This window comes from Mytilus edulis, unplaced genomic scaffold (assembly GCF_963676685.1).
Source record: "Mytilus edulis unplaced genomic scaffold, xbMytEdul2.2 SCAFFOLD_2007, whole genome shotgun sequence".
Lineage (NCBI taxonomy): Eukaryota > Metazoa > Mollusca > Bivalvia > Mytilida > Mytilidae > Mytilus > Mytilus edulis.
In genome coordinates this window covers 1-18852 of record NW_027268242.1, presented here as the reverse complement: position 1 = coordinate 18852, position 18852 = coordinate 1, and the positions used below count along the sequence as shown (strand labels likewise).

The 18852-nt window shown below is 33.0% G+C and overlaps 1 long non-coding RNA gene across 2 annotated transcripts; it reads left to right on the top strand.

The window, feature by feature from the left end:
* Positions 1-2124: 2124 nt before the first annotated feature.
* Positions 2125-18839, top strand: LOC139507102 (uncharacterized). Of its 2 annotated transcripts, none has more exons than XR_011660570.1 (3): positions 2125-2261; positions 17756-17816; positions 18485-18839. It is a non-coding gene; the product is annotated as an uncharacterized lncRNA (long non-coding RNA). The 2 variants fall into 2 exon arrangements; XR_011660571.1 differs by lacking the exon at positions 18485-18839 and adding an exon at positions 18207-18314 and having other exon boundaries at positions 2126-2261.
* The last annotated feature ends 13 nt before the right edge of the window (positions 18840-18852 follow it).

Genomic DNA, 18852 nt, shown 5'->3' with positions numbered 1-18852 from the left:
TTCATGGGTTGCAAGTCTTCAACCTCTGAAAATGTTTAGTCTGCCATTCATTCCACGAAATATTTTATTGGATTTTTTTTTATGCTTTTGAACTTTCAAAAATTACATCTGAGAACCGATTGGATAAAAAAAAATGAAGTTGACTTAAGTCAGAAAAGTAAATTAAATAGTGCTCAATAATTAGTAGATATAAGTAATGTCTTTTAAAATACAACGTTACTTGCATGCAAGGATTGTTATAGCCGCTTTGTGGATAAATTTGTCGGTTTCCAAGTGCAAAATTTGTAGCGTTTTGTCCCTATAATGGCTTCCATTTTTACGACTGCACTGGCCGTAAATTGGAGATCATTTTGACGAAGTCGAAACAAGAAAAAAATCTTTAAATTTCACTTTTCTGAGTGTAAAAAAGGACATGAACGTTTTCAGTGGCGGATTGACAGGGGGCACAGGGATTTGTTTTTAAAGAGATTGTCGTATTTCCTCACCTTTTATTTTCAAGGTAAATCGACAATTTCTTTACCCCCCCCCCCCTTTTTTTTCCCGTCCATGAAAAATGAATTAAAATTTTCTAATGTATAATCATTAATAAAATGCTATTTTAATTTCATAAGCTCTACTTTATAACAGAATCCGGGACTTATACATTTCACTAAAAGCCCAAGCATACAGTTATATTTGTTTATTTTTCTTATTTCAATTATCATGTACATGTTTGAGGCTGTGAATAGGTCAACGAATAAGGATATGAAGGTGTTTTACAGATATTAGAAAAAAAAATGTGCAAAACAGTAGGTCTGGAAGCGAGGCAAAACATTAATGATAAGATAATGAAGAGGGGATAACAATATCGATTTCTTGGTTGGTTGTTTAACATCCAGTGCCAAATATTTGATGCATGTTTAGGACGAATATAATAAAGATCAATTGAAAGGAAAACAAAGAATAAAGTGAAATAGGAAAAAAAATAAAAGATATTAAAATATAGAAACGATGATCTGACACCCCGCCCCGAGAAAAACCTACTCACACTCGCATAATATTTCCCCAGACATCGGGGTTCAGGATCCGCCCCTGACGTTTTAACTTAGAAATATTGATGACCTGGACATGAATTCCTAGGAAAATTGTTCCGAGGACATAATTACTGACATATGGGACTCAAATTAACAGTATACTAGTAAATTCTTTCACCATAGACATTTAATACTAGTGAAAATTCTGCCGTCCAGACACATTTATTAGGACTAATTTATCTCTTACATTTGAACAATAAGTATTCGTTCCTTTTGTGACAACCCTGTGATGAAATATAAAGCTCAAACAAATGCTATTAAATGTTTTATCTTTATGGAACTTCTTTCTGGCTATATTTTTGGTGTTGATGCGGAAAACATACATATATTCTCTCTCTTTGCTTTATAAAAAGTCCAACTATTCTTTTTTTTATCAGAAATTGCAGTATGCTAGCTAATACTAATCTAGGGAGCAATCATTTGATTTGTATTGGGGAGGGGGCTAGGCTGGAAAATGTTGTCCTAGTCTCAGTTTATCCTGCCTTTTTTTACATAAATAACATCCTGCTTTTTTGTTTGAGTCCCTGCTGCCTTTTTTTTTTTCAAGAAAAAATGCATTCACTTTTGGGCCCCCTTATGACAATTTCCTGACCCGCCACTAAATAAGCCGGGTCCTTCATTGTGATTTTTTTTTACCTTTTTTTAAACATTAGCTCATTATAACTATAATTAATTGGTAGCTGTATTCCGGCTGAACATTGCTCTTTTTTGTTATCAGTATAATTTTACCCTATTCTTTATTCTGCTTCTGCTTCTCATCTGCCTGATTATTTTTTGGTGAAATTGCAGCTATTCATGTTCTTTACTGTAATCGGTATATTTTCATCAAATTATTTAATTTTACAAATTTTACCAATTCTTTAATTAATTTTCCATTTTCTTAGCGTTCAGTTTATGTTTTAGCGGAATCCATTTTTACAATCCATTATTCTCTTTTTTCTATAATGCTTGCCCATTTTTCTCTATCTTGATTTTTTTGCCAATTAAAATGATTAATTATTCTCTATTCGGTAAACCCCCAAAGACCTTTCCTTCACGCTTCATCGAACCACATGCATTGTGGGCTACTATTGGCGGGAATTTTCTATTGATCTAATCTTTCAACTCTTGTGGAAGGATCCATTTTGATATAAAAATGTTGCCCTAAACGGCTGTTAACACATTTGATTTGAAAGTTTCGTCTAAAAGGTAGGTTGTATTCTTTCTTTAAATTTATAAATAATATATGGCCTAGCATATTTTGTTACGCAGTATAGATAGTCAAGTTTTAAAAGTTACACAGTATCGGAATGTTAATTTCAGTTTCGTAGAAAACTTTTGTAATTCACTTTATACAAACTGTTTAACACATTTTATAATAAAGATAAGAAGAGAAGATTTTATCTTTTAATATATATTAAATGCTATTGTATTAAGTTTCTGGTTCAACCAAAGAATTGGACTGAACTCTGGATTTTCGATTCGAGTTGACCGGTATGATGTGCCAATCGATTTGAAATATTATTCCATAGAAAAGTAAACTGTTTTTATCTAATATGGTTAATTCGAGTCTTATCCTGTAAATTTTCGTAGTAGAAAGTGTCAAGTTACCATCAGGTGTGATTCCAGCAATTTTTAAAATAGGTCCCAACCCAGGATAAAGGGATTTCTTTTTTTTTTTTGGGGGGGGGGACAACTTAATGTCCCCATTCAAATGCATTGATTGTCCAAACAGAAGGGGGTTCCAACTCCTGACCCTCCCTCTGGATCCTTTACTGACCATGACCATCATCCCGGATGGCCTCTTTTTGAAACAATATTTGTTGTTGACTTGTTTTCATTCTAAATATTCAACATGCATGAAATATTTGCCACTATACGTTAAGCAACCACCAACAATCAATAAATCATTCATATTTTTCTTGCTTGACAGAGTCAAAAAGTGAGACATAGGGTATGCTGTTTCTGGTGTCAGCAATGATGGCGTCAAAAATGTATAAGTTTGTAATTTGGTCTAGTTTATGGTGAACCACTAGTGGTAGGTCAAAGCATGTATATATGTCTCTGGTCAAAGATATTCGGTATGCAGTTGTATTGTAGTATTGGCACATTTTATTGCCATGGAGATTATTTGGCCCCGCCCCCTCAATTATGGTCTATTTTGATATACTATATGCCAATTCAGTGATCAGGAAGGACGTGCGCCCTGCGCCTATAGCGCATATTCACCAGAAATGGCGCATAGAGTGACAAATGTAAGCGCCCACGTGGCGCACGATATTTTTCACATCGTTTCGAAACGTTTAGATGTCGTCAAATAGATTTCCGATCGTGTTCCGTGCAGCCATGTTTGTGTACACAACTGTATAATGTTCCTCCAATCATAGGAGCACCTATATATTTTTAGGATGTCTCGGGTGTTTTCCTATGGTTATAGAACCATGCAGTTTAACGCCTCGGGTGTTTTCCTATGGTAATAATAGAACCATGCAGTTTAACTGATAACCCAAAAACGTAATTAACCATCATTCATGATATAATTTTCTATAAACAACTTTACATTTGTGAAATTTGGCTATTAGAGACTCAGACGAGATTTAACTCTAATATAATCTTATAATTTAGTTTAGCTTGCTATTATTTCGATTGAAAACCCCTGAAGTCTTTTTATGAATATAGTTTTTGTCTCAATAAAAGGCGCTTAACTGTCCTTGTCATTTTTGGTCTTTGGCTCGTTTTGACATTTTGTAAACATGACTATAGCGAATTATTTTTTTTGTTCTATCAATTAATGGTACTCTCTACTGTTATTCTTGTCATCGTGATGAAGTAATAATAATAATACAAGAAGTGCAGAGGACGTTCCTGAAATGTCCTCTAATGCGGAACGTCTGGAATGAGTATGGTATCGACGAAGACCCAAATTTAATGTTAAAAAAACATGAACATGAACAAGCCAAGGCAACAGTAACAGTTTAAACATTGTAAATAAAGGTTATCTTTAATATTGTCCGTTTTGGAAGAAGTTATTGTATGTTCATTGAACTTACAGAATCACAGGAACAATATCCATGATATTATTTAAAATCATAAAGATAAGTACCAACACCTCTTTTCCAAAACATGAAAAAATAATGATACTTTTTATTTTTTTACAGAAGTCAATTCAAATGGCCCACTCATTTGACAACATGGCCCATTATTTTTTTAAATGGCCCATTGAATTTATTTTTGAGGGGCCCTCAGGGCCCATAGTGAAAAAAACCTTCCAGATCACTGATATGATGATTTTTGTAGACTGCAAAATAATTGTATTTTTGTTCCGTCAGTCTTGTTTAAAATCAAACGCCTAAAAAGCAATACTTGATTTGCTTGTGGACTTTGTAATAGTGTATAGTTGCAGTTATCTTTTTAGCTATAACATTTTAAAAGACTATATTTACACCGTCCGCCGAAACATTCAGGTTAAAAGTTGATATTAGTCGACCCTGAGAAAAACTTTGGGATGGGGTGAAAAGGAGGCACATTGTTAATATCTACTGACTTTGTTATTTGAAAATTGTTAATGAAATGAACATGTTAAATTCAAATCAATATAGAATCATATTCAAAACAGTGTGGTCCTGGCCATTGATTGACGACCTAAATTATCCCATTGACTGGGACAGATCAAAGTGAACGTTTGTCAGGTAACGACCATTGCTCACTTCTTACTTATTATATAATTTAAACTGTGGGGTCACTATAGGTTCTTAACGCCTTTAATAATAAAATAATTCGAAAATTATTCAGGAATAACCTTTATGTTTTGATTTATATTCCTAATCTGTCCCAGTCAATGGGATAATTTAGGTCGTCAACCAATAGTCGTAAAAAAAAAGGCAGGATGAGTAACTTGGAAAAAAAAAAGGCAGGATGACATAATGTTGTAAAAAAGTCAGGATAAGCTAAGAAAAAAGGCAGGACCGAATAGACTGAAAAATAAAAAGGCAGGATAGAGATTACAAATAAAAAAAAAAGCAGGAAACAATTTTTCATCCTAGCCCCACCCCCTAAAAATCAAATGGTAGCTTCCTAAGTTATATCACTGCTTCACTGCGTTGTCGTTTTGAATATTTGTGATTTTGTCCTCATTTTTGTTCGATGTTGTTTGCTTTAAGTTTGGCATTTTATCGGTCTGGCGAGTACAGCTTATTTAAAAGGGATTTAAACGTTTTTGTTTTTTTTCATATTTCAATTGTGCAGGGTTAAAAGGGTTGTTGGTGTGTATTGGTGTTTGTGTTGGTGTGTGTGTGTGTGGGTTAGATCTAACAAATACGTATTACCTCGCTGTATATAATTTATGGTCGTTGGTTTGTCTCATGTGAATTATTTTATTCAGGGAACATTTGAGACGCGGAGGGAAAGTTGTATAATTAAATTGGCAATCAATTGGCAATAATATTTCATCTTCTTTTTGAAGTAATATATGTAAATTTAAGTATTTACAACTCAATACAACATGCAGTGATTTGTTTAAAAACTTGAGGTATTGAGAAAAGAATTAACGAAAGTATTCTCCCGCCGCTTCTGAAGTCCATGTTTTGGAAAAAATACCCCCCCCCCCCCCCCCCCCCCCCCCCCCCAAAAAAAAAAAAACCAACTAAAATATAGGTGCAGAGTGGCATCATTTGATAAAGAATCTGAGAAAGTTTTATTAATATACGGTAAGTTTAGGAAAGTTGCGTATAGTGAATGGGTACCACCCAATAAGGTAGTGGAAAAGCCCTTATCATGGAAGGAGAAAACAGTGAGTTTTCTAAAAAAAAAAATGAAAATAAGAGGTGCACAATTGAATTAAATGATAAAGAATCTAAAAAAGATTCACAAAGTTAAGTGTCTGAAGGAATTTGTGGATATAAAATAGATACGCCCAATATAAAACTATGGCAAAGTCCGTATTTGAGATATAAAAACATGAAAAATATTTTCACCAAAAAATAGAAATAGAAGGTGCATATTTGCATTAATTGATTAAAAATGGAGCAATTCAGTTCAGAACTTTTATAATTGGTTTAGGAGGTGGTGTTGGAAAAACCTGATAGGTGCCTCATATAATGCATAGTCCGTATCTTATACAAAGAACCCCCATAAAAGATGTTTACTTTAATTCGAAATAGACGGTGCACAATACAGTCATTATAATTTATGATAAGGAATCCGGGAAAGAATAATTAAGTCATATCAGTGACGGATAAAAAAAAAAGGCGATCCGGCGGATTGAAACCCTTTTTAACTATCAATGCATTTGTATGGGAACATATATTTGGAATCCCCTTTTCTCCTGGATTGGACCCTCTCTCCATTTAAAAATGGCTGGAAACCCCATTGTATATTAAGTGGTAAATGAGGAGATGTACTTACAAAACCGGCCAAACATAGTATAACTGTCCAACGAACGAACGGAATGACGGACTTCATTATCATTATAAACCCCCGCAGTGTTGTACAATTGGGTGTCACCGAAATAGCTCTACTCCCAAAACAAAGTGAAGTAACTGTGATCAATTATAGGCTACAGTACGGCCTCGAATGTGTGTAAATACATGCATTTTTGTATTACAATTAAATCTGTGCGTTTGTACAATTTTAAGTATAACGGAGGACAATTCTGAAACTTATACATACAACAAACCTTCCTCTTGTTTTAACAACATTTAAACATCCTTATACTGAATGTAGTAAGTCGAGTACACCCTATTAAGCTAATAGATATAGCAACATGTGGTGTGAGTGCCAATGAGACAACTCTCCATCCAAATAACAATTTAAAAATTAAACCATTATAGGTACGGCCTTCAATGTTTCATATAAGTTTTTTTCAGGATGTTAATTTATTGAAATATATTTGTGTTATTTCGAAAAATGACACCTTCTAAATGTATCGTAAATAACTCTGAAATCACTACTAGAATACAGTGAAATATAAAGATTTTAACAACATTTAACATCCTTATACTGAATGTAGTAAGTCGAGTACACCCTATTAAGCTAAACATGTTTCATATAAGTTTTCAGGATGTGAATTTATTGAAATATATTTGTGTTATTTAGAAAAATGACATCTTCTAAATGTATCGTAAATAACTTTGAAATCACTACTAGAATACAGTGAAATAACGACTGATCATACAGTTTCAAAATATACAAGCGAGACTGATCGTACAGTGAGAAATTCAAACAAGTGTTATTTTCTTATTTCTGGCTTCAAAGATCTGGTTGAAACTTTTACCACCACTTGAAATATATTTCATTTAGTTAATTAAGTCTGGTATTTACGTTAATTTGTACACTAAGAGGGTAAAAAGATTGTTTTTAGGTTCACAGACTGATTGTCCTTAGTGATGCACTTGAAAATCTATTGATTAAGACAGAGATACGAATAATGAATGTGCTAAATTTAATTCTAAACCATTTGAGAATATCGATGTCAGCTGAATTAATCATTCAGCAATGTACAGATGATCCACTTACCGTTAAATTCAGTATATCCATCAAATTTCACATACTATCCAAAAAGTTCTCGCTTCGAAAATCGCGACTTCCGGATAGCGTACAGAATAGTATCTACACTGTGACACTAAAAAATATAGGTCACAAATGAGTTAAATAAGATAGTTCAATTTTAATGCCAAAAAAGGCATTTTTTTCTCCAAAGGGAGATGATTTGGATTTTTTTCAATGATATCTACATATTAAATGTCACCTGGGGCCAACAGGAATTGATTTTTTGGAATGATTTTTGTACCATATGATAAAGTAACAATTACTTATGGTAATTGGTAATTAATAAAATTTGCAATGAAAAATAAATGTTTAATTTTTTTCTGAAATCTGAAAAAACCTGTGAGCCTCCTTAAGGAGTATATATGTACCCTTTTTATACGCCCGTCAAAATTTTGACGGGACGTATTATGGTATACAAATGTCTGGTGTCTGTCCGTCTGTCTGTCCGTCTTGTCTGTCCGGCGTAAGCATGTCGCTCCGTAACTTGAGAACGACTTATCCAAATTTCATGAAACTTAACATACAGTAAAACCTGTATAAACCGGCCGGCTACGGGACTATGAAAAAGGGCCGGTTTATTCAGGTTTTCGTATCGACCGGAAGTTAATGACTTGTGACGTCCGATAGTTTGCTATAAAAGTTCTCTTTGATATCTGATCAATTAAAATACTTTTACTTCGTTTTCCATTGTTTACATTTGCATCCTAACGCTCGCGTTGTTTGGATTGTGAGACATGAGTTTCGATTTACTTCCATGATCATTTCTTTGAAATGTTGGAATGGCCGATCAAAAAGCCAGAATATTATCAAACGTAATTTCATCACTATTGAAACTTTGTCTTACAGTGTACTATATCCATTGATTGTTGTCATCCGGGTGGTTTTCATCATCAAGGTCATTTGTTTAGGGGTTCACAGCAGGGAACCCTGGGTTTCGACATCACGTTGTAAATTTCTTATGCTGCGATTTAAATTTGTTTATCCAAGTTACAAAACGTAAGTTAAATCCGAGATATATTCGGTGTGTCTTGTCGTTTAATTGACACGTTTATAATGTTTAAATAAATAATACAGCTCACTACTGTACGATTGTAAGTTCACTTCACAGTTTAACACCTTACTAATTGATAATCCTGAAAAGTCATTTTGTATAAACAATTATGTTTTGATTGCATATCGATCAGTGAAATTAATTAGACAAACCGGTTTTGACAGGTAATAATTAATGTAATTAAGAGTATTGGGACTTCCTAATTAGACCGGAATTCGGAATACACAGGGTCCGGTTTACAAAGGGTATTTTAACAAAGACTTTGAAGGGAAAAAAATGGGACTTTCATTTTCGGCCAGAATGTACAGGAAGCCGGTTTATTCAGGGTCCGGTTTAATCAGGTTTGACTGTAGTTGTTTCTTATGATGGTCAAATGATCTGTATACTTTTTGGTGAAAATAAGATTAAAACTTTTTGAGTTACGGCACTTTGTAACTAAAACAGGGGTGTGTTTTTTTCACATGTCGCACCGTATCTAAAAAACGATTCTTGATTATGGCTTCAAACTTTAAACACTTCTTAGTTATATTAATCTTAATATCTGTATACTTTTTGGTGATGATTCAACATTTCATTTTTGAGTTACTGAGTATTTTGTAAAAAAGGGGGAGGGGTTTTTTACATGTCGCACCATATCTCATAAAAGATTTATGATTATTGCTTAAAACTTTACACATGTCTTTGTTTAATTAATCTAAAGATCTGTATACTTTTTGGTGATGATTCAAAATTTCATTTTTGAGTTTTGAGTTACCGCACTTTGTAACTAAAACAGGGGTGTGTTTTTTCACATGTCACACCGTATCTCAAAAACGATTCTTGATTATGGCTTCAAACTTTAAACACTTCTTAGTTATATTAATCTTAATATCTGTATACTTTTTGGTGATGATTCAAAATTTTATTTTTGAGTTGTTGAGTATTTTGTAAAAAAGGGGGAGGTTTTTTTTACATGTTGCACCATATCTCATAAACGATTAATGATTATTGCTTAAAACTTTACACACTTCTTTGTTATATTAATCTTAAGATTTGTATACTCAAAAACAATTTATTATTATTGCTTGAAACTGTACACACTTCTTTGTTATACTAATTTAAAGATCTGTATACTTTTTGGTTTGATTCAAAATTTTATTTTAGTGATATTTGTAAAAAAAAAACGGGGGGGGGGGGGGGGGGGGGGTTTCACATGTGCCGCCGTGTCTCAAAAACAATAAATGGTTATTGCTTAAAACTTCCTCAGAAACTATTTATGATTATTGCATAAAACTTCCACACAAGATGTCGGGCGTATCATGTGCTCATGGCGCAGCTGTTTATTATAAATTTAGAAACACGTCGGAGGGAATTCCCCAGTTTTGATAACATGCGAGAGTTCTCTGAATTCCGATCGATAAATCTATTTCTGTTATATATAAGAACTGAAAGGATGTCCGGAGTTTTCTTATGTCACCGTTATGAAAATGATATTTGATATTATACTTCCATAAAGAAATGGAGGTCGTTTAATTAACATTTAATATATGTCCTTGCTACAAATCACAAGTCTAGGGTTGTAAGTATGTGCATGCGTATAGTTTTCTTGACTTTAAGGGGTATCAGATTGAATGGTTGCTCTGGATTCCCCACTCCATTGATTAATTTGAAACTCATGGAATCCTTTCTATGTATGTCTGCTATTGAGGATTATTGTTGTTGCATAATTTTAAATCATATATGTATGCATCATTTGAATTTGAATTATTGTAGTCCACAACATGAAGGTGTAACTAGAACACCCCTTCAGCCAAAATGGAGTCTTCCATTTTATCGCTATAAGTTGTCTCCCTTCCGTAAGTAACTTTCGTCAAACTTTTAAACGACAATACTTTGAGAAAAATTAACTCATTCTGTCAATAGACATTGTATTATATTAAAACCAATTTCAATTTAAACAGAGGAATGTGTACAGAAAGGAGTCATTATTGCCCACTGACCACTAGGAAATTAAATATTGAAAGAGTTAGGAATGTGGTTTCACCTAGAATTCTTGTAGGTCGGTATTTCCATTTTGTTTTATTTTTATGGCCCCGCAACTAAGTTTTTTTTTATAATTTTTTGTGACATGATTTTGAGTGTGGGGTTTCGTCTTGTCTTGGTCTGAGTTGATCATGGACGAGTTTACCCGAAATTTAAATGATTGGATTATTTCTCTTTGTAATATTGGTTGAGAAAGATTAAATGATGGCAAAATGTTTATTTCATCACAGGAGGAGGGGTGTGGAAATGCTATGCCTGACTCGCCGGACTTGTACATTTGAACAACTGGACAAGTAATTATTTTTGTCTGGGTTGCCTGTGGACAAGTAAAAAATTATAAAAGAAAAAGTTCAAATCCAACAAAAATATAGAATAAATTCAAATGTATAAAGATGTTTAATTGATGTAAAATAAATCAATGGTCAGCGAGTAAAAACAATGTTCATGACGATAAATATTACATAATACAGGAAATAGATTGATTACCAAAATAGATATAAATATGTATGCGAACACGAGTCGGTTTGCATTGGTTTTGTCCATTGACCCGGGATCGTAGATTAGGTTTTATCCATCATGACTGGAAGTGTCATTTTATATGATCGTTGATAAATACTTTATAATAAAGTGGACAAGCAAGACAAAAAGAGTAATGAGTAGAGTAAAAAAAATGAAAAAGCAAATGGAGGATAAAGAGTATTAAAAAAAATAAGGAAGCGAGAATTTCAGACATCTTGACTATCACTATCAGATTGCACCTGGCTATCTAGGATGGAAATTCAGAAAATAAATTATTTTTTTGTCTTTATATTTATAGATCAAAGGTCAAAATTATTTGTTGTCAGAGTGTTAAATAGAAGGGATGCTTTAACTGCCCATTAAGACAATTATAAACAAAGAAAAAGTGTGTCCGTTGAAAGAAACACCAAAAAAATCAATATAGTTTATCCATTATTTAATTTTCATTTCTTCACTCACTGTCCTCTAAATTATTATATTATTATATGTACCTACTGGCTACTCAGAGACTGGCTACAATTCTTATTAAAAAAATGCTTCAAAAATGACCTTTACAAGTCATTTCATTGGTTGGTTTGCTGTAAGGTTTCTGTCCCATAGATGTTATTACTACTTTCTTAAATTTTTACACATTTAAACAAATGGATTTCATTTGCTTCAGAGATAAACTGTAAACAGCAATAATGTTCAGGAAAGTAAGATTTACAAATAAGTCAACATGACCGGAATGGTTAATTGACCCCTTAAGGAGTTATTGTCCTTTATAGTCATTACCCCAATTTGTATCTAGTGTTAAATTATGTATTTATATGATAGAACAAATTCTTGGTATTCCTAATTATTGGAAGAATTTTATATGCATAAGTAGTATACCTAAAATGACAAAGTTATTTTTCATTTACCTGTAGATATTATTAAAACCGTTTTTTGTCGAGCCTGCAACTTTTGTTGCAGAAAGCTCGACATAGGGATAGTGATCCGGCGGCAGCGGCGGCGGCGGCGGTGTTAGCTCACTTCTTAAAACCTATATATTTTAGAAGGTGGAAGACCTGGATGCTTCATATTTTGTATATAGATGCCTCATGTTACGAAGTTTCCGTCAGTCACATGTCCATTGTCCTTGACCTCATTTTCATGGTTCATTTAACCCCGGCGAGAAGAAATTCATGACTTCATGAACTATCATGAATGGTTCGTGAATGTTCATGAATGGTACATGAAAATTCATAAATAATTCATAAATGAAGGTTCATGAATTTAATTCATGAACTGTTCATTAAAAGTATTTTATGAATGTTCATGAAGTTTTGATGAATCACTAGCTGCTCATAAAAAATCATGAAATGTTCATTAAAAGTATTTATGAATGTTCATGAAGTTTTGATGAATCACTAGATGTTCATAAAAATTCATGAAATGTTCATTAAAAGTATTTTATGAATGTTCATGAAGTTTTGATGAATCACGAGCTGATCATTGAAATTCTTGAAATGTTCATCTGTCATATGCATGTGTTATGAATAATAGATGATTTAGTAACTGGTAACACTGCGTGTGGGACTGTCACTGCTGTTACTGGTTTGCTGCAAGAAGGTTTTTTTTACTCTTCCTTTCCCTAAACTGCTAAAGATGTAAATTCTGATTTTCTCCAAGTTCACATATGTGCCTTTCTATTAATTGTCGTCCGGCATATAAATAACTTAGAAAAATATCAGATCAATGATAGATAGGCCCAACGACAGACGTTTCTCAACGTATGTACAATGTAAACAAACCTTGACCTCGTGGTTTTAATCGTACTGAACAGTTCGGCCCTAAAAATACCTTCCAAGTGAGTCCACTTGTTTATTCACATGCACCATGTGCCGTTTAAACTAAAGATTTTTTTTTTATTATACTTAATAAAACTGCATATTAATAAATATTTGTTTGCGACACCCTTGATTTATTTTCATACTTCCGTTACGGCACAGATCAACTTCTGGCCGATATTATCTGGGGCGAGATTGTCACAGTCTCAACGTCAGCATAAGTGCACTCTTGGGTAATACGTCACCAAAATGGAGATTACGCTGATGGAAACACGGAAAAGACATTTCCAGTCAGAAAGATTTCAGATAAGTGCATTACAAATTTAATTTAACATGACAGACATGTGCATATTATTATAAAATATAATTTGTTGAGGAAATATAATTTTTTTATGGTTTCTTTGAGCAAAGCAACATCAGAAAGTCTGAAAGCATATTTGAAAATTTATTTTTAATTATATAAACAAAATGAATAATTGTTTCCACATATGATTATTGGTAGTTACCTAAAATTTATAGTTTTTGAATTGTTTGAATTGTTCTTTTGTGAAAATAATAAGTAGCCAGTTTTTATAATCTTCAGGGGATAAAAAGGGGGAGGGTTTGGAAATGAATTTGATTCATTAACAGCTTCAGATGTAGTGTGTAAACAGGCAACAACATTTCAATTGAATTTTATTGCTTTAAAACATCTAGAACAATTGATTCTTTGTGGATTTTTTTTATACTTTTAGGGGATTGAATGATTAAATATCAAAATGGAGCTGCCAGTTTTGATAGTAAAACAGATTTCCGTGGAGATTTTAGTTACATTTATTCAGCGATTCTACTTGGAAGAACAGAGACCAACAAAATATTACAGAAAGAAGCAGAACTTTACATGTATCCTTTTATATTATTATATCTGACGCATAGTTACTTTAGTTTTAATATTGGGTGGGTACAGTGCAGATCCAGCCATTTTAAAAAGGTGTGGGGTTCAAACTATGTACTATAAACCCTTTCATATGCATTGATCTTGCTAAAAAAGGGTGGGTTCCAATCCCCCCCAGAATCCTCTCCTTGACAGTAAAACCCCTGTGAGATGATAATGAATAATTCATGAATATGCATGAACATTTCATGAACTGTTCATGAACAGATTTCATGAACAGTTCATCATATCTTCATGAACATTTGATGAGCAATTCATGAACTGAAAATCGACAGTAATGTTCATGAACTTTAATGTTCATGAACAATTCCATGAACAAGAAAGGTTCATGAAACATTTAAATGTTCATGAACAACAATGATCATGAACCCTTTCTTGTTCATGAATTGTTCATGAACATTAAAGTTCATGAACATTACTGTCGATTTTCAGTTCATGAATTGCTCATCAAATGTTCATGAAGATATGATGAACTGTTCATGAAATCTGTTCATGAACAGTTCATGAAATGTTCATGCATATTCATGAATTATTCATTATCATCTCACAGGGGAGTACCCACTTGAAAAAAAAGTTCAGATTTTTTGTAATGTTAAATTCTCTCTTTTTATAAGTAATAGGATAACTATATTTAGCATGTGCGTACCTTGCAAGGTCCTCATGCCCGTCAGACAGTTTTCACTTGACCTCGACCTCATTTCATGGATCAGTGAACAAGGTTAAGTTTTGGTGGTCAAGTCCATATCTCAGATACTATAAGCAATAGGTCTAGTATATTCTGTGTATGGAAGGACTGTAAGGTGTACATGTCCAACTGGCAGGTGTCATCTGACCTTGACCTCATTTTCATGGTTCAGTGGTTATAGTTAAGTTTTTGTGTTTTGGTCTGTTTTTCTCATACCTTTATGCAATAGGTTTACTATATTTGTTTGTATGGAATGATTGTAAGGTGTACATGTCTAGCGGGCAGATGTCATCTGACCTTGACCTTGTTTTCATGGTTCAGTGGTCAAAGTAAAGTTTTTGAGTTTTCGTCTTTTTATCTAATACTATACGTCATAGGTTAACTATATTTGGTGTATGGAAATATTTTATGATCTGTATGTCAGTCATGCAGGTTTTATTTGACCTTGACCTGGTTTTTACGGTTCATTGCTCAGTGTTAGGTTTTTGTGTTTGGTTTTTTTTCTTAAACTATAAGCAATAGGTCAGCTATAGTTGTTGTATAAAAGCATTGTTAGCTGTACATGTCTGCCTGGCATATGGTTCATCTGACCTTCACCTCATTTTCATGGTTCATTGATCAATGTTTAGTTTTCTTGGTTAATGTTAAGTTTATGTGACAGTCAATAAAGCTTTATATTTAGAAGTATCAACAAAATCAATGATTAGTAAAGAAGGCGAGACATTTCAGTGTGTGCACTCTTGTTTTCAGAGTGATTATTTTCTACGGGTTAAATATTTCGCTGTGGGGTTTTGCCATGGCTTTGTTTTGACTTGTTTGTTTGATTTTTGGCCTTGAATGTTTGTCCCTAACATTTTGTTAACTGTGCATTTGCATTCAGGTATCCCAGATCAAATTATTCGTTCATAGTATGTTAATTTACGTTTTTTTGATTGAGTTAAGCATTTCATATTTTATCGTGTGGTTTTCTATGTTTGATGTTATGCTATGGTTTCAGAAAAAGGGAGTAGGTTTGGTACCATTAAAAAATAAGGCAACAGTAGTATACCGATGTTCAAACTCATAAATCCATGGACAAAAAACAAAAACGTTTAATCCCGCTGCAAATGTTTGCACCTGTCCTAAGTCAGGAATCTGATGTACAGTAGTTGTCGTTTGTTTATGTAATTTATACATTTTTCTCGTTTCTCGTTTTTTATATAGATTAGACCGTTGATTTTCCCTTTTGAATTGTTTTACATGAGTAACATCGGACAAACCCCCCCTTGAAAACAAATAAGCACTGTTAAAGTCAATGTTCTGTTCGAATTGTGACTGTTAAAGTCGAGTTTGTGAGTCCATCGAACCCCTCCTTGGAAATTCCTGGCTACGGGCCTGAAACACCTACTGTTTGAAAGCTTAGTGAGGAAGTTTTCACTTTTTCACGTGAACATAATAGACTTATGTTCTCCCATGCTCAACTTTGTTTGCATTTTAGAATAAATCTTGACATTTGTACAATTGTTAGTTCACTCAGAAAATCATTGAATATCCTGATTGCGTGATCGACTGGTTAACTATTTCTGAATGAATTATTTCTGTTGTATTAAGTAACTCCACAGGACCAGTCTAATAAATTTTACAAAATGTTGACTTTGAAAGATCAAAATAACCAAAGATTTCAACATTGACATCAATTTTTTTTAATTTAAAGAATATATAGAGGCATATATGAATGAAATGAGATGAAATAAATTGACTGCATTTCCCGACACTCACAAACTTGTTTTACGAACTTGAAAAAAAACAATGATCTTAAAAACGATCAAACACAGGGGTTTGTTACAATTTGCCGGGCTTACATCCATACGAACCCCGAAATTGAGCAAGTCTTTGAAGTATTAATTATCACCTATTCCATCTAATAATTGTTTAGTCAGCAGTAGTGAATTTTACCATTTGAAAACATTTGAGAGGATATGATTAGAAAAACAAACCCCAAGCTGATACGACATGAGAAATTCACTTTCTCCATGTCCAGCTTGGATGAAGCCATTTGAATATTATAAATGAGAAATCATTATGCTTCATTAAAATATTAATTCCTGTCAAACGTTGTAAGGTTAACTGTACACTCTACAGTGGGATACAAAACCAAACACAGAAGCTGACAATGACTTTATTGTTGGTCTTACATGTTCTGCAACATCACCTGTTATAGTGCTAAGAAATCTTCACATAGGCAGTCTGGTACTATAGACCAATCACGGAAAAAGACTTCTTCTTGCTTTTTTTTTTTGATACACAGATAGTATGAGGATTATATGAATTTACAATGGAGAAATAAAGACTTCTTCTATATCCAGACAATAACATTAGCAAACAAAGGGGTAACTTCCAAGAGCATGATGAGGACCTCATTACAAGAGAAAACACCAATAGCATAATATAAAAAAAAAACGCATAACAAATTAATTACAAACAAACCGTGCACCGCAACAAAGTTCCTAAGAATTGTTGAAAATTACACACTTAACACAGCGCTATATATCCAAAAATCCTGTGGAGAACACTGCAGTTGTATTACCTAGACACATCTCATTATTTGGCCTTGCCCTTCTGTTGAGGTTGCACTTGCATTTGTTAAGTTTAGCTGGATCATATCTAAATTTATCGCTTAAGTAAACAAAATCATGGTTAAAATTAGGAGTAAGCTTACTTTCTATTTGGACTTCTCTTGAACTGAATTTTAATGTGCGTATTGTTATGCGTTTTACTTTTCTACATTGGCTAGAGGTATAGGAGGTGGGTTGAGATCTCATAAACATGTTTAACCCCGCAGCATTTTCGCGCCTGTCCCAAGTCAGGAGCCTCTGGCTTTTGTTAGTCTTGAATTATTTTAATTTTAGTTTATTGTGTATAATTTGGAGTTAAGTATGGCGTTCATTATCATTGAACTAGTATATATATGTTTAGGGGCTAGCTGAAGGAGGCTTCCGGGTGCGGGAATTTCTCGCTTAACATTGAAGACCTGTTGGTGACCTTCTGCTGTTGTTTTTTCTATGGTCAGGTTGTTGTCTCTTTGACACATTCCCCGTTTCCTTTCTCAATTTTATTTTCCAACATTTATATATATGCAAATTTGATATTTTACAGAAATCTAATAACTAAAGCAGAAAATTTGAACAACCTAAGGTTTAGAGAAAGTAATGTAAAGGTAAAGTATAACAAAAAGTGTGGTAATTAAGAATATTAGTATTAACATATACATGGTGATTAGTTTTTTGTTGCATCATTCATATCACAAGATACTTAAATATAAGTATTAACTGAAGAAAAATCCTTCAGTATTTCAAGTTCTTAATCACCATGAACTGAAAAACGTTATTGAAAAGTGACTGGTAGTTGTTTTCATGAAGTATGCCAAGGGAGATAACTCTAATCACATTGAGAGGAGGTCCATTTTAAAGCATTTAAAACTAGTTAAGATTGTTTTTAATTATATTATTTCGGTATTTAAGACATGTATTTAAATGAGCTAATTTATGTGTATGCCTTCTCTTAATCTTGTTTCTTGGTATATAATTTTGATAAACATTTTTTTCAGCATTTCTTTACAATGATAACATAATTTAAAGAAATCAAAAACTTTTCCAATATAACATTAGCCATAGTCGTGCTTACATCAATTACAGATAACTTTTCATTTTTTCCTAAAATCTGGTTATGATGTTGGATGCCATTTCTTTTAACAATAAGTTGTAACCGCATGAATCCTTTAAGCACACTAAACTTCTTAGTGTATTCTAAGTCATACACCATATATATTACAAATTTGTGAAGAAATTTTGATTAAAAATAATTTTACTCATCTGTACTCTGTAGATCCTATGTATTGCACAAACACTGCACCTGGACTGAAGACAAACACTGCACCTGGACTGAAGACAAACACTGCACCTGGACTGAAGACAAACACTGCACCTACGACTAAAGACTTTAGACATAATATCCAAGTTAAATGGGACTAGTGACCACTGGAACTAGCTCCTTCAAAAAAACATAGTCATTATTGACCTCTATATTGATGTGTTATGATGAAATCATGTTTTTGATAGTTGCATTGATAAATGTTCATGCATTAAAACATTGGATTGACTTTGACCCAAGACTTATTATAGTTTCTCCAGAGTATAAATGAGTTTGTCAATTTTAAGTGTTTAGAAAATTTAATTTTAATATTTACCAATTTG